This window comes from Oryctolagus cuniculus, chromosome 17 (assembly GCF_051225735.1).
Source record: "Oryctolagus cuniculus isolate XC-2025 breed Fujian yellow rabbit chromosome 17, ASM5122573v1, whole genome shotgun sequence".
Taxonomy (NCBI): Eukaryota; Metazoa; Chordata; class Mammalia; order Lagomorpha; family Leporidae; genus Oryctolagus; species Oryctolagus cuniculus.
Genome location: NC_142883.1, coordinates 69,530,183 through 69,554,050, shown reverse-complemented (window position 1 = coordinate 69,554,050; position 23,868 = coordinate 69,530,183). Strand labels below are relative to the sequence as shown.

The 23,868-nt window shown below is 56.8% G+C and overlaps 2 long non-coding RNA genes and 3 pseudogenes across 3 annotated transcripts in view; 1 reads left to right on the top strand and 4 right to left on the bottom strand.

Moving 5' to 3' along the window:
• LOC138846303 (uncharacterized) overlaps positions 1 to 23,868 on the bottom strand; it is a 145,836-nt gene that overhangs the window by 94,678 nt on the left and 27,290 nt on the right. The gene's annotated exons all lie outside the window — the stretch shown is intronic.
• LOC138847839 (Y-box-binding protein 2-like) lies at positions 1,907 to 3,053 on the bottom strand (annotated as a pseudogene).
• LOC149121353 (endothelial differentiation-related factor 1 pseudogene) lies at positions 4,233 to 5,144 on the bottom strand (annotated as a pseudogene).
• Positions 5,523 to 7,619, top strand: LOC100339946 (beta-galactosidase pseudogene; annotated as a pseudogene).
• On the bottom strand, positions 16,477 to 22,317 carry LOC138847886 (uncharacterized). Its single transcript, XR_011385765.2, has 2 exons — positions 18,504 to 22,317; positions 16,477 to 18,332 (listed from the first exon to the last, which is right to left on the bottom strand). It is a non-coding gene; the product is annotated as an uncharacterized LOC138847886 (long non-coding RNA).

Sequence of the window (23,868 nt, the reverse complement as noted above, 5' to 3'; positions counted from 1 at the left end):
CAGGGAGGGAGTAGGATATTGGGGGTCCTGGGAACCAGGGAAGGGGCTGGTCGGCATGGGACCTAGGTGCCAGGGAGGAGGCTGGACATCCGGGGTCACAGGTGTCAAGAAGGGGGCCAGGCATTGGGGATCCTGGGGCCCGGAGGGTGCCAGGAGAAGGGAGTCCCAGGTACCAGGGTAGGGGCTGGGTGTCGGGGGCCCAGGGTACCATGGAGGAGGCCGGGCATCAGAAGTCTAGGGTGACAAGTAGGGGGCCAGGCGTCAGGCATCCCAGGGCCCAGGAAGGAGCTGGGTGTCGGGGGTCCGAGGTGCCAGGGAGCGGCCGGGTGTCTGGGGTCCCGTGTACCAGGGAGGGGGCAGGGCGTTGGAGTCCTGAGTGACAGAGACTGGTCAGGCATCAGGGGTACCAGGAAGGAGGCCAGGCATCTGGGGTCCCGAGTGACAGGGAGGGGCCAGATAGGGGGTCTTGGGTACCAGGGAAGGGGCTGGGCATCAGGGAAGAGGACAGGTGTTGGGGATCCGGGATGCCATTGAGGGGGCCGGAAGTCAGGATTCCCAAGTGACAGGGAAGGCCGGGTATTGTGGGTCACCGGTGCCAGGGAGGGGGTCGGGGGTCCCAGGTGCCAGGAGGAGATGGGCCTCCAGGGTCCCAGGTACCATGGAGAAGCCAGGCATTGGGGTCCCGGGTGCCAGGGAGGAGGCCGGGCGTCAGGGGTTCTTGGTGTCAAGGAGGGGGCTAGGAGTCCAGGATCCTGGGTCCCAGGAGGGAGCTGGGCAATGGGGTTCCCAGGTACCAGGGTAGGGGCTCAGCGTCAGGGGTCTGGGGTGCCAGGGAGGTGGCCAGGCATCTGGAGTCCTGGTTGCTGGGGAGTGGGCCGGGTGTCAGGGAGGGGCCTGGGCATTGGGGAAGGGGCCAGACTTCTGGGGTCCGGGGTGCAAGGGAGGGTGCTAGGTTTCAGGGGTCCTGGGTGGCTGGGAATGGGCCGGGCAGGAGGGTTCCTGGGTGCCAGGGAGGGGCCCAGGTGGTGGGGGTCCTGGGTGCAAGGGAGGAGGCCAGGCATCCAGGGTCATGAGTGTCAAGGAGGGGGCCCGGCATCAGGATTCAGGGGCCCAGGAAGGAGCCTCGGGTCGGGGATCCAGGGTGCCAAGGAGGGGGTCTGTCAACAGGGAATCTGGGGCCCAGGACGGAGCCGGGCAATTGGGGTTCCGGGTACAAGGTAGGTGCTGGGCGTCTGGGGTCCAGGGTGCCAGGAAGGAAGCTGGCATCAGGGGTCCCTGGTACCAGGGAGGAGGCTGAGCATCAAGGGTCCCGAGTGACAGGGAGGGGCCGGACTTTGAGGGTCTTGGGTACCAGGGAAGATGCTGGGCATCTGGGAAGGGGCCAGGTGTCAGGGATCTGGAGTGCCATGGTGGGGGCTGGACATTGGGAGTTCCGAGTGACAGTAAGGGCCGGGCATTGGGGGTCACGGGTGCCAGGGAGGATATAGGGGTCCCAGGTGCCAGGGAGGAGCTGGGTGTCCAGGGCCACGGGTGCCAGGGAGGATGCCAGGCATCAGGGGTTCCTGGTGTCAAGGAGGTGGTCAGGAGTCTGGGATCCCGAGGCCCAGGAGAGAGCCGGGAAATGGGGGTCCTAGGTACCATGGAAGGGGTTGGGCGCTGGGGTTCAGGGGTGCCACAGAGGATACCGGGCCTCGGGGATCCGGGGTGCCAAGGAGGGGTCCAGATGTCAGGATGCCGGGTACCAGGGAGGGGGCTGGGTGTCTGGGGTCCGGGTGCCAGGGGCAGCACAGACAGTGGCTGATTATGGTCCCTGCTAAGCCCCAGAGCTGGAGCTGGGCCAAGTCCTAGGGCTTCCCAGTGTGGATGGAGCCGATGTTTTGATGTCATGGATTATGGGAAAGGGAGGGGGTGCTGGATAGGGTACAAGTCAGTTGGAAAAACTGGCAGATACCAGATGGTGGCTGGGTGTCCTGAGTTGGAAGCACTCCAGCATGGTGGGGGGGGGATCCCCACTGTTGATGGGGGCTGAGGTCTCTGGGGCAGTGGGCTGCTGAGGGCCAGGGGGCTGCTGCCATCGCAGCTGGAAGTAGGGGCGGTTTCGTGGGTGCTGGGGTTCAGGCCAGGAGCCATCAGTGGGGCCTTGGCTGGGCTTGGTCTCCCCATCCCCACCTTCTGTGCTAGGCTGCTGGGGTGGCCTCAGGCGGAAGGGCCTGTGATATCTGGGCCGGAAACTGGGTGGGGGCACCCGCTCATCACCCTGCTGTTGGTCCCCCTCCAACAGGGCTGTGTCTTTGGGCTCCACCCCATCAGTGCCCTCTATGGGCTGCTACTGGTTGGGGGACGAGGGCCTCGCACAACCCGCAGTCGGTAGAAAAAGGGTGGTGGGCGCTGTCGCCTGAGCCACTGCCCAGTCTTCAGCCCGCTCTCCTACACTGCCGGGTTCTGTCCCGCCGGGGGCACCTCTGCCACCATGGGCAGCGGGGCAGCTGGGCGAGGCCGGGGGATGAAGTGGCGGAACCTGCGTCGATTGGGGGCGTAGCGGCTGCCCTTCACCGGCACTCACACACACACACACCCCGACTCAGTTACATTAGCAGCTTCTGCGCCCTTCTCTCCGACACTGAACTCCACGGTCTCCCCATCTCCAACGCTGCGCAGAAACTTCCTGGGGTTGTTTCTTTTAATAGCTGTCTGGTGCACAAAGACCTCCTCCTTGGTGTCATTCCTGTTGATGAATCCGTAACCATTCCGGACGTCGAACCATTTGACAGTGCCAGGACCTGAACTGCCAGCACCCGCTTGTCCGCCTGACTCCGGGCCGGGGACACGGGGGTCCCCAAGGCTGCTGTCTCCGGGTTGCCAGGGGTGCGAGGGCCTGGCGCCAAGGGGGTCCCAGCAGCAGGGCCAGAGCCGACTCCACCCTCGCCGCCGCCTGCTTTCTGCGGCTCCCCCGCGGGCACCGGTACCACCACGGCTACCACCCCTGCTGCCGTCGCGGGCACTGTCGCCGCGGGGGCCGCTGTCGCCACAGCTGCGGCCTCCTCCTAGCTCATCCCGCTGGGTCCAGTACTGGCCTCCGCCGCCGCCACCACCGCCACCGCCCCGGCCCCTCCCCGCGGCTCGCGAACCCGCCGCCCCGCTAGGTCTTCATGCCCTGAGCCTCTCCCGCACGCCTGTAGCTGGCCCAGATCCAAGGCCAATCACAGCCCGCTGCAGTGGTGCGCGGAGGCCCTGCCTCCTGGCCACCAGCCAATCCTAGCCCAGCAGCCCCTGGCGCGCACGCCGGCCCCGCCTCCCGGACTTCGCACCCATCGTGCTGGGCGTGACCATGCAGCAGGGCAAGATCATCCTCACTGCCACCTTCCCCACCAGCATGCCTGTCTCCCAGGTGCTGCCGCCCACCCCGGGCCTGGCCCTGCCTGTGAAATTGGAGGCCGCCATCCCTGTGCCCAAAGATACCCTCCCTGCCCAGCCGCCGACCCCCGTTGCTACTCCGCCCTTCGCCGCGGACTCCTCCAGCCTTGCACAGTTTCCCAGCGCCCCTGCCCGAGATGCTGCTGCTGTCCCTGGCAGCCGTGCCCCTCTGGCCCCCGGGACTGGAACTGAGCACAGGCGCAGAGTGGCTGCTGGATGCGGAAAAGGGGCTGGGGGCGCAGGCCCCCCAGACCGTGCTGTGGCTGCCAGACCCCAACCCCAACGGCCTGCTCCTGGGAGCCCCGGCGGGGAGCGAGGTGGACCAGGGACTGGAGGCCGAGGTCAAGGTCCTGACCCAGCTGCAGTTGGTGCCCGTGGAGGAGCCCTTGGAACTGTGACCAACACGGCCCCTGGCCGCTCCTGACTGGTGCCCCCGGCGCAGGGCCTCAGGAACACAGCTGCTGTCCCCCAGCCCAGTTGACCTTCGCCAGCCCCGGAGGTGCCTGGGGACCTGCCCCCTGCTCTGCCCCGCATGGCTTGGGGCCTTGGGGTCCCCTTTGGGGTGCCGCCCCTGCACCTGGTACTAGCTGCATGCTGGACTTCCAAGCCCGCCAGCCTCCCCTGCCCCCGACACTATCAATAGCTCCCCTGACACCCAGCGCCCTCAGAGCAGCCTGGAACCCGAGGGTGGCCCCGAGACAGACAGACCCGGCCCTTCCTGCAGGGGTGGGTGGGGCGCACCCTCCAGGGCCCTCTCCATCACCTGCAGCACCAGACCAATGATCCCCTCGCCTGGCCTGGCCCGGGACAGCCCTAGCCCTTGTCTAGTTTGTATCGTATCCTAAATCTTTTATTTTTCCAGGACGTGTTATGCTTGCCTTTCAGTTAAAATAAAGTCAACAGCAGAAATAAAGAAAAAAAAAAACAGTCTCAGAGACTTTTTTTTTTCTTTGCAAGGTTTGTTCTTGTCTGACAGCTGGTGTGGGTGGAGGAGGCCCCTGGGCGTGGGCGCAGGTGCGGGTGCAGCCGGTCGGTGGTCAGCGCAGCAGTCAGGCAGCCAGAGGAGGCTCAGCTGCATGCACTGATTTTGAGGCTTTGTGCTCACTTTACCCTTGGGCCCTTCTCGATGGGCTTCCCAATGTCCTTGCCCCGAGCTTGAGGCCGATGGCCCGCTTGCTCTTGCCCAGCACCTGGTTGTTAGGGATGGCCCGGCCACTCTTGTAGTCTGTAATGACCTGCGGCTTCTCAGTGATTTTCATGGCCAGGTCCTTCTGCGTCAGCCCCTTGCGCTGCCGGCCCTGCTGGATGCCCTTGCCCACTTCTAGGGTCACCCGGTCGTGGTGCAGCTCCTCCGTCTCCCGGTCCAGTTTGGCCATGTTCTTGGTGATCAAGTGCTGTTTATTCTGGCCGGTGGCCCATTTCTTAGCTGTCTCCATGTCATCTCCTCATTGCTGAGCAGCTAGCACGGTCTGCTTGGACTTGGCCTGCGCGGCCGTGGGGCACTTCTTGCGTAGCACGTCACAGTGTCCCAGTCGCTATCAGCTCTGCGGCGACTCGAGACCTGGCGCCTGTGTGTGTGTGTGTGTGTGTGTGTGTTTCAGCAAGTTTAATACATTCAAGATTATTTATTTACTAGAACAAAATTAAAAGTCTCTCCAGGCAGCCAAAGCCGGGGAGCAAGAGGATCACGTCCGGCCATGACAGCGAAGCTTGTGCTTGAAGGAGGCCATGCCCGCGTCGTGCCACAGCCCGGACAGCCTTGGTGGCGGGCAGGGGCCCGAGGTGAGTCCATCACAGCCGGTCCTCACCACCGACGCCAGCACCCCAGGGTCCCCAGGAGGGGCCTCCCTCCCTCCAGAACTCCAGCGGCCCCGCCCAGCATGAGCCACCTGCACTGGGCTCCTACGGTCAGCCAGGACAAGACTGAACTGCGGGCCTGGGAGGATTCCTTACCCACGGGATAAGAGGCAGCCCCCACCCCACCCCACCCCACCCCATGAGTAATAAATAAAAGCGGGGCTGTGGGCCGCAGTAGGGGCCTGGACGCACACTCACAGGTGCCTGGCAGGGCCCTGAGGCCGGTGAGCCAGAAGCAGGAATGTGGAAAAATGCAGGGCCGAGACACTGACGACGGTGACGCTTCTCGAGATGACAGTCAGCGCCCCGTAGGCACGGGGGCCCGGGTACCACTGATGGGATCAAACGCTGACACCGTTTGATCAAAGGATTCCCAGGAACGTGCCTAGGGCAGAGGAAAGTCGAACACTTATCCAGAACCAAAGTTGGAGGTGGTCAAGTATTTGGAGCACAGCTGCTGAGAGCAATTTCACTTCAATTGGAGTATTCACTGCTTCCTCTCCACCTGGGCTGTGATTCCCTGGCCCAGGTGGTTTTTTTTTGTTTGTTTGTTTGTTTGTTTTTTAGACAAAGCTTTCTTGTCCTGGAGCCGTGGAGGAGCCTGGGAGCACTTCCCAGAGGACATTCGAGATCCACTACTGCCGGGACCGCTTCCTCAAGGATGGCCAGCCCTTCCGCTACATCTCGGGGAGCATCCACTGCTTCCGCGTGCCCAGCTTCTACTGGAAGGACCGGCAGCTGAAGATGAAGATGGCGGGGCTGAACGCCATCCAGGCGGGGGTCTCCCTGCTTGGCTGTTGGAGCAAGAGTCCATCGTTCTCCGCTCTTCTGACCCAGATTACCTCGCGGCTGTGGACAAGTGGCCGGGCGTCCTTCTGCCCAAGAGGAAGCCTCTGCTCTATTAGAATGGAGGGCCGAGTATACCTGTGCAGGTTGAAAATGAATATGGCAGCTACTTCTCCCGTGACTATGACTACCTGCGTTTCCTGCAAAAGAGCTTTCACTACTACCTGCGTGACAACGTGCTTCTGTTCACCACCGACGGTGCACAGAAGTCCCTGCAGTGTGGGGTGCTGCAGGGCCTCTATGCCACAGTGGACTTTGGTGTAGGTAACAACTTCACAGATGCCTTCCAAATCCAGAGGAATAGTGAGCCCAGAGGACCCTTGGTCAATTCTGAATTCTATACTGGCTGGTTAGACCACTGGGGTGAAGAGCACTGGACAGTCCAGAGTGAAGCAGTGGCTTCCATTCTCTGACATCCTTGCCAGGGGAGCGAATGTGAACATGTACATGTTTATAGGTGGGACCCATTTTGCCTATTAGAACGGGGCCAACACGCCCTATGCATCACAGCTCACCAGCTAGACTATGACGCCCCCTGAGTGAGGCAGGGGACCTCACCAAGAAGTATTTTGCTCTGCAGAAGGTTATCGGGAAGTTTGCAGCATTACCAGAAGGTCCCATTCCTCCATCCACACCAAAGTTTGCATATGGAACAGTCCCGCTGAAAAAGTGAAGGGCAGTGGATGCAGCTCTGGATGTCCTGTGTCCCTCCAGGCCCATCAACAGTGTTTATCCCCTGATGTGTACCCAGGTGAAACAGTACTTTGGCTTTGTGCTGTACCGGACAACACTGCCTCGGGACTGCAGCAACCCTACACCCCTCCCTTCATCCCTCAATGGAGTCCACGACCGGGCCTGAGTCGCTGTGGATGGGATTCTGCAGGGAGTGCTGGGGCGAAACCACGTGCTCACGGTGAGCATACAAGGGAAGGCTGGAGCCAGGCTGGACCTCCTGGTGGAGAACATGGGGCACGTGCACTACCGCAAAGCCATCAACGACTTTAAGGGCTTGATTTCCAACTTGACCCTGGGTTCCTGCATCCTCACAAACTGGACCATCTTCCCCCTGGACACCGAGAGGGCAGTGAGCAGCCTCCTGGGTACTGGGGTGGCCGCCAGAAGGACGCCAGTGCCTGCAGCTCCCAGAACTACACACTGCCAGCCTTTTACACTGGGAACTTCTCCATCCCCAGTGGCGTCCCGTCCCTGCCCCAGGACACCTTTATCAAGTTCCCGGGTGGACCAAGGGTCAGGTGTGGGTCAACGGCTTCAACCTTGGCTGCTACTGGCCAGCATGTGGGCCACAGGTGACCTTGTTTGTGCCAAAGCACCTCCTCAGCCCCTCGACCCCCAACACCATCGCGGTGCTGGAGCTGGAGCGCGCACCCTGCAGTGAGCATGGCCATGGCGCCATGGAGCTCATGGACAGGCCCATTCACAATGCCACCGCCTCTCGGGGCCTGATGAGACCCACAGTGTTCAAGTCACAACTAGAGACTTAGGAGACTGAAGGCTGTGCACGGTGGGGTCCAGCACCCCCACATCCCAGATAAGAAAACCCCGTCAGGTCTACACCCGCCAGAGAAGTCCACTATAAAGTGAATCTGGTTCCCAGCGTGGGTCTTCCTGGTGCTGGGACAGCCCCGGGCGTGGGAGGCAGCTGACAGCACAGGCTGCTGTGCAAGCTCCGCAGGTGTTCCAGTTTTTATTTTGGAAGAATCATGTTGTCTTTTTTGTTAAATAAAATTTGAACTTGGAAAATGAAAAAAAAAAAAAGTCCCGGGGTCAGGCGTCAGGGGTCCTGGGTGCCCGGGAGGGGGCTGTGCATCATGGAAGGGGCCGGGCATCAAGTGTCCGGGGTGCCAGGGAGGGGGCCAGGTGTCGGGGGTCCTGGGTGCCAGGGAGGGGGCAGGACGTTGGGGGTCCTGGGTGCCAAAAAAGGGGCCGGGCAGCAGGAGACCTAGGTGCCAGGGAGGAAGTCGGACACCCTGGGCCCCAGGCATCAGGGATCCTGGGGCCCAGGAGGGAGCTGGGAGAAGGGGGTCTCAGGTACCAGGGTAGGGGCTGGGCATCGGGGGCCCAGGGTGCCAGGGAGGAGGCTGGGGGCCAGAGGTCTTGGGTGACAAGGAGGGAGCCAGGAATCGGGGGTCCGGGTTGCCAGGGAAGGGGCCAGGCATCAGGGGTCCCGGGTGCCAGGGAAAGGGCCAGGCATCAGGGGTCCCGGGTGCCAGGGAGGGGGCCAGGTGACTGGGGTCCCGAGTGACTGTGAGGGGCTGGACTTTGGGAGTCCTGGGTACCAGGGAAGCAGCTGGGCATTGGGGAAGGGGCCGGGTGTTGTGGATCTGGGATGTCAGGGAGGGGGCCGGGCATCAGAGGTTCCCTGTACCAGGGAGGGGGCCAGGTGGCTGGGATCCCCAGTGACAGAGAGTGGCCAGGTGTCAGGGGTCCCCTGTACCAGGGAGGAGGCTGGGCGTCAGGGGTCCCGAGTGACAGGGAGGGGCTGGACGTTGGGGGTCCTGGTACCAGGCAAGGGGCTGGGAATCAGGGAAGAGGTCAGGTGTTGGGGATCCAGGATGCCATTGAGGGGGCCGGAAGTCAGGAGTCCCAAGTGACAGGGAGGGCCGGGCGTCAGGGGTCACAGGTGCCAGGGAGTGGGTTGGGGATCCTGGGTGCCAGGGAGGAGCTGGGCATCCATGGTCCCCGGTGCCAGGAAAGAGGCCAGGCGTCAGGTTCCCTGGTGCCAGGGAGGAGGCTTGGCGTCAGGGGTTCCTGGTGTCAAGGAGGGGACAAGAGTCCGGGATCCTGGGGCCCAGAAGGCATCCGGGCAAGGGGGATCCCAAGTACCAGGGTAGGGGCTCAGCGTCAGGAGTCCAGGGTTCCAGGGAGGTGGCCAGCGTCTGGGGTGCCAGGTGCCAGGGAGGAAGCCGGGCATCAGGGATCTCGGGATCCCGGGAGGGGGCTGGGCGTTGGGGAAGGAGCCAGGTCTCTGGGGTCTGGGGTGTGAGGGAGCATGCCGGGTGTTGGGGATCCTGGGTGCAAGGGAAGGGGCTGGGCGGCAGGGGTCCTGGGTGCTAGGGAGGGGCCCAGGTGGTGGAGATCCTGGGTAAGGGAGGAGGCCAGACATCTGGGGTCATGGGTGTCACGGAGGGGGCCCAGCATCGGGATCCAGGGGCCCAGGAAGGAGCCTCAGGTCGGGGGTCTGGGGTGCCCAGGTGGGGGCCAGGCGTTGGGGGTCCCTGGTGGCAGGGAGGGCACCGTGCATCAGGGGTCCCGGGTAGCAGGGAAGGGGCTGGGCGTCTGGGGTCCCGAGTGACAGAGAGGGGCCAGGCATCAGGGGTCCTGGGTACCAGGGTGGAGGCCTGGCAACAGGGGTCACGAGAGACAGGGAGGGGCCAGACATCCAGGGTCCTGGGTCACAGGGAAGGGGCTGGGCGTCGGGGAAGGGGCAGGGTGTTGGGGATCCGCGGTTCCAGGGAGGGTGCTGGATGTCAGGAGTCCCGAGTGACAGGGAGGGCCAGGTGTCTGGGGTCACAGGTGCCAGAGAGGGGGCCAGGCATCGAGGATCCTGGGTGTCAAGTAGGGGGCCAAGCTTTGGGGATCCCAGGGCCCAGGAGGGAGCCAGGTGTTGGGGGTTCCAGGTACCAGGGTAGGGGCTGGGCATCGGGGGTCTGGGGTGCCAGGGAGGAGGCCTGGCTTCAGGCGTCCAGGGTGTCAAGGAGGGGGCCAGGCGTCCTGGATCCCAGGGCCCAGGAGAGAGCCATTAATTGGGGGTCCAGGGTGCCAGGGTGGGGGCCAAGCATGGAGATTCCCAGGTGCCAGGTAGGGGTTTGAGAGTCCCGGGTGCCAGGGAGGAGCTGGGCGTCTGGGTTCCTGGGTGCCAGGGAAGAGGCCCGGCATCATTGGTCCTGGGAGTCAAGGAGGGGGCCAGGCGTCCAGGATCGGGAGCCCGGTGTTGGGGGTCCAGGGTGTCAGGGAGGGGGCCAGGCTTCAGTCCCAAGTGCCAGGGATGGAACCGGTGTCAGGGGTCCCGGGTAGCAGGGATGGGGCTGGGCATCTGGGGTCCCGAGTGACAGAGAGGGGCTGGGTGTCAGGGGTCCCAGGTACCAGGGTGAAGGCCTGGCATCAGGGGTCCTGAGTGACAAGGAGGGGTCAGAGGTCCGGGTCCTGGGTAACAGGGAAGGGGCAGGGCATTGGGGAAGGGGCTGGATGTGGGGGATCTGGGGTGCCAGGGAGGGCAGGACGCCGGGAGTCCCAAGTGACAAGGCCCGAGCATCGTGGGTCACTGTTGCCAGGGAGGGGGTTGGGGTCTCTCACGCTAGGGAGGAACTGGGTGTCCTGGGTCCTGGGTGCCAGGGAAGGGGCCGGGCATCACGGGTCCCTGGTACCAGGGAAGGGGCCAGGTGTCTGGCGTCCCAAGTGACAGGCAAGGGCCGGCCATTGGGTGTCACAGTTGCCAGGGAGGTGGTCGGGGTCCCGGGTGCCAGGGAGGGGTCGGGCGTTGGGGTCCAGGTGCCAGGGACGGGGCCAGATATCGAGGGTCCTGGGTGCCTTTGAAGGGGCCAGGCTGCAGGGTTCCTGTGTGCCAGGGAGGAGGCCAGACATCGGGGGTCACGGGTTTCAAGGAGGGGGCTAGGCGTAGGGGATACCAGGGCCCAGGAGGGAGCTGGGCGTCGGGGGTTCTGGGTGCCAGAGCGGGGCAAGGCGTTGGGGATCACGGGGCCCAGGAGGGAGCCGGGCGATGGGGGTCCCAGGTACCAGGTTGTGGCCGGGCAAAGGGGGTCCTGGATTCCAGGGAAGGGCTGTCCTCGGGGGTCCCGGGTGCCAGAGAAGTGGCTGGGCGTCAGGGAAGGGGCCGGACGTCCGGGGTCCCGGGTGTCAGGGAAGGGGTCAGGGGTCCCAGGCAGCTTCCACCGGTTCTGCTTTCCCCCTGTGGGGACTCACCAATTTGAAGTCCTCAGCTCTTAGGTGCCAGGCGACCCCCAGCGTGCGAACGTGGAGAGCACAGACCCCCACTGGGCTCTGGAGCTTCTAGGCAGAGCAGCCCTCTCCTGGGACCTCGCTCCACAGAGGAACTCTAAGACCACTGTGGCGTCAAGATCCCGCGTGATGACATCACCGTGCCTGATTGGACGGGGGTGCACACAGCGTCACAAAAGACGCAGCCAATCAGCATCCTCCAAGGCGTGGCTCCCTAACAGGTTTGTGCTCCAAGTGAATCAGGTGAGGTGGGAAGTGGCCCCCTGCCCTCCTCCTAGGCTCCTTGCCCCATGGTGCACCTGCCACCCGCTGGGGTCGCCTTGGGATTGCCCAGTGCTTCTTGCAGGTGGATCCTGGCTGCAGCTGCCGGTCACCTGCTTCAGGTGAGTTAAAATTCTGCTTCTTGGCTTAGGGGCTTTCTCTTTTTCTTCGTATTTCTGCTCATTTTTCTGTTGGGCCATTTGAATCATGTTTTAATAGTGATTTGAAGAATGCTTAAAGGCATCACATAATTGAAGCCTTTTTTTCCCTCCTGTCAATATATGTTGTCCACTCTGCCTACTGACCTTTAATATCTTTTATTTGTTTCTCGCCGGTGCTTGGTAAGCTAGTGGATTTTAAAAATATCGATCTTTCCTGAAATCTCATTCAATTCATTTTTCAGTTTTTACTTTTAGATGTTATGGATTCTCTCTAAATAAAGATCTCCAATATACTGAGCTTTTATTGCTTAGAAATTGATCTTTACACCTTAGTTTTTCCTTTTGTTCTTTTTCCTCCTCTCCTGACTACTCCTCTAGTAAGAAGGCTGCTGTGCAAGCTCCACAGGTGTTCCAGTTTTTATTCTGGAAGAATCACGCTTTCTTTTTTTGTTAAATAAAATTTGTACTTGGATGTTGAAAAAAAAAAAAAGCAAAAACACCCCAGTGTCAGGCGTTGGGGTCCGGGTGCCAGGGAGGGGGCTGGGTGTCTGGGGTCCCGAGTGACAGGGAGGGGCCAGGTGTCAGGGGTCCTGGGTGCCCGGGAGGGGGCTGGGTGTCAGGGGAGGGACCGGGCCTCAAGGGTCCGGGGTGCCAGGGAGGGGGCCAGGTGTCGGGGGTCCCAGGTGCCAAGGGGGGGTTGGACGTTGAGGGTCCTGGGAACCAGGGAAGGGGCCAGTTGGCAGGGGACCTAGGTGCCAGGGAGGAGGCTGGACATCCGGGGTCACAGGTGTCAAGAAGGGGGCCAGGTGTCGGGGATCCTGGGGCCCGGAGGGTGCCAGGAGAAGTGGGTCCCAGGTACTAGGGTTGGGGCTGGGCGTCGTGGCCCAGGGTGCCAGGGAGGAGGCTGGGTGTCAGAAGTCTAGGGTGACAAGGAGGGGGCCAGGCTTCGGGCATCCCGGGGCCCAGGAGGGAGCTGGGCATCAGGGGTCCGGGTGCCAGGGAGGGGGCTGGGCGGCTGGAGTCCAGAGTGACAGAGAGGGGCTGGGCGTCAGGGGTCCCATGTACCAGGGAGGAGGCCAGGCATCAGGGGTCCTGAGTGACAGGGAGGGGCCGTGTGTCTGCAGTCCTGAATGACAGAGAGGTGCCAACGTCGAGAGTCCAGGGTGCCTGGGATGGGGCCAGGCATCGGGGGTGCATGCTGCCTGGGAGGGGTCCAGGTGTCAGGGGTCCGGGTGCCAGGGAGGGGGCCTGCTGTCGGGGATCCTGGGGCCCAGGATGGAGCTGGGTGAAGAGGGTCCCAGATACCAGGGTAGGGGCTGGGCATAGGGGGTGCAGGGTGCCAAGGAGGAGCTGGGTGTCAGCAGTTCTGGGTGTCAAGGAGGGAGCCAGGTGTTGGGTATCCTGAGTCCCAGGAGGGAGCCAGGCATTGGGGGTCTGGGGTTCCAGGGAGGAGCTTGCCATCCAGGGTCCCTGGTGCCATGGATAGGCCAGACGTCGGGGTCCCGGGTGCCAGGGAGGAGGCCGGGCATCAGGGGTTCCTGGTGTCAAGAAGGGGGCCAGGAGTCCTGGTTCCCTGGTCCCAGGAGGGAGCAGGGAAATGGGGGTCCCAGGTACCAGGGTAGGGGCTCAGCTTTGGGGGTCTGGGGTGCCAGGGAGGGGCCCAGTCATCTTTGGTCAGGTGTGCCAGGGAGGTGGCCATGCGTCTGGAGTCCTGGGAGCCAGGGAGTGGGCCAGGTGTCAGAGGACCCGGGTGCTCTGGAGGGGGCTGGGCGTTGGGGAAGGGGCCAGGCCTTTGGGGTCCAGGCTGCGAGGGAGGGTGCCAGTTGTTGGGGGTCATGGGTGGCAGGGAAGGGGCTGGGCAGGAGGGTTCATGGGTGCCAGGGAGGGGCCCAGGTGGCGAGGATCCTGGGTGCAAGGGAGGAGGCCAGACATCCGGGGTCATGGGTGTCAAGGAGGGGGCCCAGCATTGGGATCCAGGGGCCCAGGAAGGGGCCTCAGGTCGGGGGTCCAGGGTGCCAGGTAGGGGGCCTGTCATCAGAGAATCTGGGGCCCAGGACGGAGCCGGGCAATTGGGGTTCTGGGTACAGGGTAGGTGCTGGGTGTCTGGTGTCCAGGGTACTAGGGAGGAAGCCGGCGTCAGGGGTCCCAGGTACCAGGGAGGAGGCTGAGCGTCAAGGGTCCCGAGTGACAGGGAGGGGCTGGACTTTGAGGGTCTTGGGTACCAGGGAAGGGGCTGGGCATTTGGGAAGGGGCCAGGTGTTGGGGATCCAGAGTGCCATGGCGGGGTCAGACGTTGGGAGTCCCGTTGACAGGAATGGCCAGGCGTTGGGGGTCATGGGTGCCAGGGAGGATATAGGGGTCCTGGGTGCCAGGGAAGAGCTGGGTGTCCAGGGCCACGAGTGCCAGGAAAGTGGCTGGGCGTCAGGGTCCTGGGTACCAGGGAAGAGGCTGGGTGTCAGGGGTTCCTGGTGTCAAGGAGGGGGCCAGGAGTCTGGGATCCCAAGGCCCAGTAGGGAGCCGGGCGATGGGGTTCCTAGGTACCATGCAAGGGGTTGGGCATTGGGGGTCTGGGGTGCCACAGAGGATACCGGGCTTCGGGGGTCTGGGGTGCCAAGGAGGGTATAGGCAGCAGGTGTCCCGGGTGTCAAGGAAGGGGCCCGACATCGGGATCCCGGATGTCCGGGAAGGGGCCGGGCATCAGGGGTCCCAGATACCATGGATGTGGGCCGGGTGTCTGGGGTCCCAAGTGACAGGAAGGGACAGGACATCCGCTGTCACGGTTGCCAGAGAGGTGGTCGGGGGTCCCAGGTGCCAGGGAGGGGTCGGATGGTGGGGTCCTGGTGCTAGGGAGGGGCTGGGATCAAGGGTCCTGGGTGCCAGGGAAGAGGCTGGGTGTTGGGGTCCCGGTTGCCAGGGAGGAGGCCGGGAGTCAGGGGTCCCGGGTGTCAAGGAGGGGGCCAAGCTTTAGGGATCCCGGGGCCCAGGAAGCCAGACAATGGGGCTCCCAGGTACCAGGAAAGGGGCTGGGCGTTGGGGGTCTGGGATGCCAGAGAGGGGCCGGGCGTCGGGGATCCAGGGTGCCAGAGAGAGGGCCAGGCGTCGGGGGTCCCAGGTGCCAGAGAGGGGACCAGATGTCAGGATCCTGGGTGCCAGGGAAGGGGCCGAACATCAGGGGTCCCAGGTACCAGGGAGGGGGCCAGATGTCTGGGGTCCAGGTGCCAGGGGCAGCACAGACAGTGGCTGATTATGGTCCCTGCTAAGCCCCAGAGCTGGAGCTGGGCCAAGTCCTAGGGTATCCCCAGCGTAGTCTTTCTTCTGTTGTCCCGGCTCTTTCTTTGTTGTTGCTGTTGTTGTTGTTGCCTGTTTTTGTTTTTACTGGAGACTCAGGTGGCACATGACAGTTCATAGAACTGAAGGCATCCAGCTGAGGATGGAATCGGATCTCAGCAGGTGCGGATGGAACAGAGGAGGAGGAGAAGGGGTGGCAGGGAGCTTCTCAAGCATGCGGCTGGTCAGCTAAGGTAAGGTGGGGCTTGACCTTGGTCTTCTGCTCCTTGTCCAGTGTCCTTTCATTTCACTGCCACTGCCTCCTTTGCACGGAGGTGTGACTGCAGAACCGGGAATCAGGGGTCCTGGGTGCCAGGGAGGGGGTCGGGCGTCAGGGGTCCCATGTACCAGGGAGGGGGCCGGGCGGCTGGGATCCCAAGTGACTGTGAGGGGCTGGACTCTGTGGGTCCTGGGTACCAGAAAAGCAGCTGGGCAACGGGGAAGGGGCCAGGTGTCGGGGATCCAGGGTGCCAGGGAGGGGGCCAGGCATCAGGGGTCCCTTGTACCAGGGAAGGGGCCAGGTAGCTGGGGTCCCCAGTGACAGAGAGTGGCCAGGCATCAGGGGTCCCAGGTACCAGCGTGGAGGCCTGGCGCCAGGGGTCGCAAGAGACAGGGAGGGGCCGGACATCGGGGGTCCTGGTACCAGGGAAGGGGCTGGGCGTCAGGGAAGGGGCAGGGTGTTGGGGATCCGCGGTTCCAAGGAGGGTGCCAGATGTCAGGAGTTCCGAGTTACAGGGAGGGCCGGGTGTCGGGGGTCACAGGTGCCAGGGAGGGGGCCAGGTGTCGGGGGTCCTGGGCACCAGAGAGGAGGCTGGACATCGGCAGTCACTGTTGTCAAGGTGGGGGCCAAGTGTCCGGATTCCAGGGTCCAGAAGGGAGCTGGGCATCGGGGATCCATGGTGCCAGGGAGGGGCCAGGCATCGAGGATCCTGGGTGTCAAGTAAGGGGCCAGGCTTTGGGGATCCCGGGTCCCAGGAGGGAGTTGGGGGTTCTGGGTACCAGGGTAGGGGCTGGGCATCAGGGGTCCAGGGTGCCAGGGTGGGGGCCAGGCATCGAGGTTCTGGGTGCAAGGGAGGGGTTCGAAGTCCCAGGTGCCAGGGAGGAGTTGGGCGTCCACGTTCCCGGGTGCTAGGGAAGAGGCCCAGAGTCACTGGTCCTGGGAGTCAAGGAGGGGGTCAGGTGTCCAGGATAGGGAGCCTGGCGTCGGGGGTCCAGGGTGTCAGGGAGGGGGCATGCATCTGGGGTCCTGAGTGACAGAGAGGGGCCGGGTGTCAGGGGTCCCAGGTACCAGGGTAGAGGCCTGGTGTCAGGGGTCCCGAGTGACAGGGAGGGGCCAGACTTCCAGGGTCCTGGGTACCAGGGAAGGGGCAGGGCATTGGGGAAGGGGCAGGGAGCTGGGGTGCCAGGGAGGGGGCTGGACATCAGGAGTCCCAAGTGACAGTAAGGGCCACGCGTCGGGGGTCACTGTTGCCAGGGAGGGGGTTGGGGGTCCCAAGTGCTAGGGAGGAGCTGGGTGTCCTGGGTCCCAGGTGCCAAGGAAGGGGCTGGGCGTCATGGGTCCCTGGTACCAGGGAAGGGGCTAATCTTACTCTAATCTTTTTTCTTAAAATATATTGGACCTTTAGCTAGAATCTTTATGCCTCAGTTCTTTTTCTTTTTAAGATTCATTTATTTGAGAGGCAGAGTTACAGACAGAGGTAGAGACAGAGAGAGAGAGGTCTTCCATCTGATGGTTCACTCCCCAATCGGCTCCAACAGCAGAAGCTGTGCCAATCTGAAGCCAGGAGCCAGGAACTTCCTCCAGGTTTCCCACAAGGGTGCAGGGGCCCAAGGACTTGGGACATCTTCTACCGCCTTCTCAGGCCATAGCAGAAAGCTGGATCAGAAGAAGAGTAGCCGGGACTTGAACAGGTGCCCACATGGGATGCCAGTGCCTCAGGCCAGGGCAATAACCCGCTCTGCCACAGCGCTGGCCCCGTATGCCTCAGTTCTTAAGATCCAACTGATTCAACAGGTTTCAAAAATTATGAGGTCATCCTAAAGCTGTATTACAAATATAAGTGTAATATTTGAGAAATATACCAATTTAGAGCTGAGAGAAAAGACTAGTATAATGATTTTCAAATTCAATCTGATTGCATATCCAGGTCTGACAAATAAGCCAGGGACTGTATCTAGACATTAAGCAGAGGAACCATAGGCCCAGAGTCAAGTTTCCCCATTTGCACAACAAAATCTCTAGAATAAACACCACCACTGTGTTGACTGGGTGAACACAGTGAGATTATGTGTATGAAAATAATTAAAAATATTCAGGTACTACAGAACTGCAAGTTTAACAACCACCACTATTATTGTCTGGGTTGTCCACAAAGTTGTTAATTTCCAAAATGCTTACAAGATGTAGGACAGAGATGATACTGAGAGAGAATATAATAGGTGTGTGACCATTCAAACCACTGAAATTCACACACTTGTGCAATTACCAACAGAAAAGCAGCCTGAACCTCCATTCAGTTTCTCAAGTAAAAATGGAAAGTTAAATGGGACTTGCAATAGCAAAAAAAAAAAAAAAAAAAAAAAAAAGCTCCAGTGTAGATTAAAACAACTCCTGAAGAAAGAAAGCCTCAGGGTATAGTTCTTTCTGATAAGGGAAAAAAATGAATAGTTGAGATCCAAAGAGAAACAAAACAGAGACATTCCCTTGGTTTAAAACATGCATACGGAATAAATACTGAGTAAGCTGAATACTTCTGTCCTACAAACAATGCACTGTACACATGTATTTATATTCCCAAAGGCTTGTCTGCACCCAAAGGCTTATTCCACGTGAAAAGCACTGGAAACGACTGGCTTCCGACCAACCTATCCTGAATGTTATCCTCAGCTTGATTCATCTAAACAAGTTCTCTTGCTGGCTACAGGCTCCTCACCTCCTGTCTCTTAGAGCACTTACTTTGGAAAATGTGCCATTCTAAATGCTTTGATTGGCCCTTTGAGATATCAATCTTTAAGAACCCAGGAGACATTCCTTAGCAATGCAATCAGCCAGGAAAGCTGAGAAGTTAGGGCTCCACCTTCCATAAGCCAGTCAGCAAACACACCCTAATCCCCCGGGCACTCTTTCTACTCATGGCCTGGCCTCCAGTGCTTTCCCCTTGGTTCACCCTGGAACTTAAAACACTCGAGGCCTTTGTCAGAGTAGTTCAGTTCAGTTCTTGAACTTTAATGTAATGGCTTTGGCTGCTGTATTAATCGTGATGAATAATTCCTTGCTTGCCTTTTTAACATGGCCAGTGCAATTTTCCTTCGACATTTCCAGCTACAGGAGGGACTTTGCCACTTTTCAAACGTCTACCAGAGTAAGAAATAAAAAATACCACTAGTGGACTAAACAGTTATTAAATACAACTTTTTGTTTGTTTAATGGTGGCAGTAATAGCAAATAATTCTATTTCACTCCGGAAACCTTGACTTAAAAGAAAATACCTTTATAAAGAGAATTGAAAGTGGATCTTGATGTGAATGGAAGGGGAGAGGGAGTGGGAAAGGGGAGGGTTGCGGGTGGGAGGGACGTTATTGGGGGGAAGTCATTGTAATCCATAAGCTGTACTTTGGAAATTTATATTCATTAAATAAAAGTTAAAAAAAAGAAAATACCTTTATCAGCCCAGTGAACTTGCACATCCGAACTTACACAGAGCAGGCCCCAGCCCACCCTTCCAAAGATGCTGCCTGCTCTTTCCAACGTCTTCCCCAGACCAGTCTCTTTACGAACCAGGAATGACACATTCCCCCCTGCTCTGCCTCTCCAGCTGCCACCTGTTGTGAAATTCACTTTGTTCTGCTCCAGCTAATGCCTCACCAGTACCAAATCACCCCCTACAATGGTTCCTACCCTGGCTGCTTCAAGCTCCCAGCCTTGTAGCTCTGTGTGTCCTACATCACAATATTTAACAATTCAACAATTGGGGCTACGTCTGGAGACGTCCTCTGTATCGTTAATCCTGCCTGTGAAAAATGAACTTGTACTCAGCTGACAACACAGAAGCCTAGATAACGCCAACAACAATTTTTTTTTTTTACAGGCAGAGTGGACAGTGAGAGAGAGAGACAGAGAGAAAGGTCTTCCTTTTGCCGTTGGTTCACCCTCCAATGGCCTCCGCGGCCGGCACACTGCGGCTGGCGCACCGCACTGATCCAATGGCAGGAGCCAGGTGCTTATCCTGGTCTCCCATGGGGTGCAGAGCCCAAGCACTTGGGCCATCCTCCACTGCACTCCCTGGCCACAGCAGAGAGCTGGCCTGGAAGAGGGGCAACCGGGACAGAATCCAGTGCCCTGACCGGGACTAGAACCCAGTGTGCCGGTGCGGCAAGGCAGAGGATTAGCCTAGTGAGTCGCAGTGTCAGCCGCCAACAACAATTTTAAGAACCTGGAATCTAACAAGTAATCAACACCTAACTTTGTAGTTCCTTTAAATTCTGCAACAACCTGTGACATGCATACTTTCATCTCATCCATCTTCAAATGAAAGCACTTCTGCACACTGCACAAAGTCATAACTGGTAAAACTGGAATAGGGATCCAGGCAGTCAGATTCAATAACCCTCACTCTCAATTACTTAAGGGTTCTGTAATATTTTAAAGCCAGAGTATTATCAGACAAACCTGATTTGCTTTACTCTGCCCTTGTAAGAAAAATCACATTTGATTAGATTCCCCTTAAGAGCTTATTGACGTAACTTACAAATCACTCACTTACAATGTACAATACTGTGGTTTTTGCTATGGATGGTCTCCTACTTAATGGTGACTTGATATCATGTTTTGATTTTATGATGGTGCAAATGTGAAATACGTTTATTAGACACTGCACTTCAAATTCTTTATTTTGGTCCTCCCTGGACTATTAAAATGTGACAGAATAATCTTTCCAGCAGCTGGGCAGCACTTTCAGAGAGCGCAGAATCATGGGTAGATTCAGTACCCACAGTGCACTGCAGAGTGAAATAATAAGAGTTGGAAGGTTTACTGGTAGTAACTGCCTTTTTTAGCTTACAGTATTTTCAGCTTACACTGAACTTACTGACAACTCATCATCAGTTGTGAAACAACTGTACAGTCACAGCTATGTGTGACTGCCATGAAAGTCAATTTTATAATTTTTTATCACCTCAAAAGGAAACCCACACTCATTAGCTGCTCCCCAGCCCTTGTCATGCACCCCATCTCTCATCAAAAATAGTCCATGTTCTGTATCTAATGAGCAGCCTGTTCTGGACACTTTATGTAAACTGCATCCATCTCATTTTTTTTCTTTCCCAGATGAGCCTCCTGCAACACAGCATAGTGGTGTCAAAGGCTCACGTACACAACATCAAGTACTGGGGCTCTACTGCTACTCACTGTGGTGCAAGACCCCCACTGTATGGCCACCACACTTTGTTTACCTACTTACCAGTCAATGGATGTTTGGGCCATTTCCATATTTGGGGTTTTATGCTGCTATAAAGATTAATGTACAAGTTTCTGTGATAGTATGTTTTTATTTCTCATGGGTATTTACATAGTGGTGGAATTTCTGAATAATATTCTAACTCTGTGTTTAGCCATTTGAGGAACTAAGTGTTTTCCAAACTTGCTGCACTATTGTACATTCCAACTCATAACGTTATGAGAGTTCTGATTTCTCCACATTCTCACCCATACCTGTTATTTGAAAGGCAGTTAGAAAGAGGAAGATAGAGAGGAGAGAAGAGAAACAGGTCTTCCATCCACTGGTTCACTCCTCAAATGGCCACAATGGCTAGAGCTGGGCCGATCCAAAGCCAGATTATTCCGAGTCTCCCACATGGGTGCCGGGACCCAAGCACTTGGGCCATCTTCCACTGCCTTCTGAGGCCACAGAAGAGAGCAGGAACAGAAGTGGAACAGCCGAGACTTGAACCGGTGCCCATATGGGATGCTGGCACTGCAGGTAGCCCCTGATTACAGCCATCTTAAGGAGTCTGAATTGCTATCTCATTATAGTTTTGATTTGTATTTCCAGATACCTAAGTGTGTCAAGAATCTTTTCATCTGCCTATTTGTGTATCTTCTTGGGAGAAACACATAATGAGCTCCTTTGCCTAATTATAAAATTGAATTATTTGGGTTATAATGTTCTGTATACATTAGCTTTATTCTAGTCCCTATGAGATGTATAATTTGCCAATATTTCTCCTATTTGGGGGCACTTTTCGCTCTCCTGATAGTATCTTTTGAATCACAAAAGGTTTTTCTTTTCATGAAGTCTAATTTATCTGTTTTTCCTTTTCCTACGTGCATCTTTGGTGTCACCCTCAAGGATCAGCTGTCAAATTCAAGGTCATAAAGATGCATTCTTTTGTTTTCGGCTAAGAATTTCATCCTTTTGGCTCTTACATTTAAGTCTTTGACCCACTATGAGTTAATATTTGCATATGCTAGGAACGAGGAGAAAACTTAATTTCTCTTCATGTGGCTCTACGGTGCGTGCAGCACCGCTTGTTGAAAAGATATTTCTTCCCCCCATGTAATTCCTCTCTGCCTTCTTCTTAGTATATTTTCTGTTGATGTAACAGACTCTCAGGACCAGGCAACTTAAAAAGGAAAGAGGTTCATCTTAGCTCACAGTCCTGGAGGACTGGATGTCCTAGATCAGGTGGCCACATCTGGTGGGGGCCTTCTGCTGCATCACCTTATGGCATATGGAAGGGAAAGTGGAGGAGAGAAATTGAGGTGGACTCTCACTTTGTAACCACCTGCTCTCCAAACAGCTAACCCAGTGTCTACCTGGAGCTATGTTCCTCCCTTCAAGAGGGTGGAGCCTCCAGCCCGCACATGTCCTCAACTGGAGCCATCACTTCTCAAGACTACCATCAGCAATAAAACTTCAACTGGAGCTTGGCTTTGACAACCCTTATCAAAGGGGCTGGCGTTGTAGGTTAAACCACTGCCTGCAATGCCGGCATCCCATACTGGCATCAGTTCAAATCCCAGCTGCTCCACTTCTGATCCAACTCCCTGCTAATAGCCAGGGAAAGCAGCAGAGGACGGCCGAAGTGGTTGGGCCCCTGCACCCACCTCCTGGATCCAGGTGTTTGGGGAGTGAACCAATGGATGGAAGATTCCCCCCCGACACACACTGCCTTTCAAACACAAACATCCAAACTGGAGCAGTACTCTCTTTGAGATCAGTTAGCCTGAGGCACATGGGTATTTTTCTGGAATACTGATTCTGTTTCACTGATCAATATATTCACCTTTATGCCAGTATCACACTATTTTAATTACTATTGCTTTGTAATAAGTTTTAAAAGTTAAAAATGTGCATCTTTTTTTCCCCATGAAATCTTTGGGTCTTCTGGGTTTCTTAAATTCCATAGGCATTTCCACATGCATTTTTTTAAGTTTATTAAAAATGGGTTTTCAGATTTTGATAGAACTCTCTTAGAATTATTGAATCATTAGTGGGAGTACAGACATTTTAAAGATGATGAATCTTCTAATCCATGAACCTGGTTTTCTTTTTAGATAATACACATTCTTTCAACATTTTTCAGGATATAGTTTTGAGTTCTCAGAAAATGGCACTGCCTTCTTAATTTCATTTTTAGGTTGTTCCTCAGAAGTGCATATAGAAAGGAATGATTTTTATTATTCAATTCTGTCTTGTGTGCCTGATGCACTGACTTATTAGTTGGAACACATTAGAATTTTCTTATATAAGAGCATGTAATCTTAGACAGATTTCACATCTTCCCTTCTAGTCTATACATTCAAACTTTAGTTTTTGGACTTACCCTCCTGGTCATAATCTCTAGTTCAAAGTTAAATAGATGTGGTAACAGCAGAATCCTAATCTTACTTTTCAGCTCAGGAGGAAAGCACCCAGCTTTTTATCATTAATATAATGTTAGCAGTGGGTTTTTCAATTCTTTCCATAAGGCTGCAAAGCCCCCTTCTAGTCCTAGTTTGTTGATTGTGTTTATCATGAAAGTATGTTTACAGAAAGGTGGTCATGTGGTTTTGTATTTTCCTCTGCTGATAGGGAGTATGACATTATTTGATGTTTGCATATTTGCATTGCTGGGAAAAATCTGTCTCTTCTCCTGGCTGTTAACACCCAACACTGGGGGAAAATTAGTGGTTTAAACCATTTAGAAAAATCCTAGTATTTTAAACAAGTTGGACTTTAGGTATAATTTATGTATTTATGTATTTCATATTTTACTAGTAAAACAAGTGAATAAAAATCATGAACTTGAAACCACAGCATCAGAGAATACACTTAACATGTACTGAGAGATGAGCTGAAATATCTTTGTATTTCCTCAGCCATGGCATTGCCTGTGTATACAAAGGCTGTTGATTTTTGTGCATTGATTTTATATCCTGCTACTTTGCCAAACTCTTCTATGAGTTCCAATAGTCTCTTAGTATAGTTATTTGGATCCCCTAAATAAAGAATCATATCATCTACAAAGAGGGATAGCTTCAGTTCTTCCTTCCCAATTTGTATCCCTTTAATTTCTATTTCTTGCCTAATAGCTCTGGTTAAAACTTCCAGAACTGGTCGGCGCTGCGGCTCACTGAGCTAATCCTCCGCCTTGCAGCACCGGCACACTGGGTTCTAGTCCCGGTCGGGGCACCGGATTCTGTCCCGGTTGCCCTTCTTCCAGGCCAGCTCTCTGCTGTGGCCAGGGAGTGCAGTGGAGGATGGCCCAAGTACTTGGGCCCTGCACCCCATGGGAGACCAGGATAAGCACCTGGCTCCTGCCATTGGATCAGCGCGGTGCTTCCATAGCCTTGGCAACTCATGACTAGAGCCTAGGGAGATTACTGATGCCATAAACAAAAGTGTCAAATTGTTAAGTCAACAACAGGAGTCACTGTGTACTTACTTCTCATGTGGGATCTGTCCTTAGTGTATTGTCCAATGTGAAGTAATGCTATAACTAGTACTGAAACAGTATTTTACACTTTGTGTTTCTGTGTGGGTGC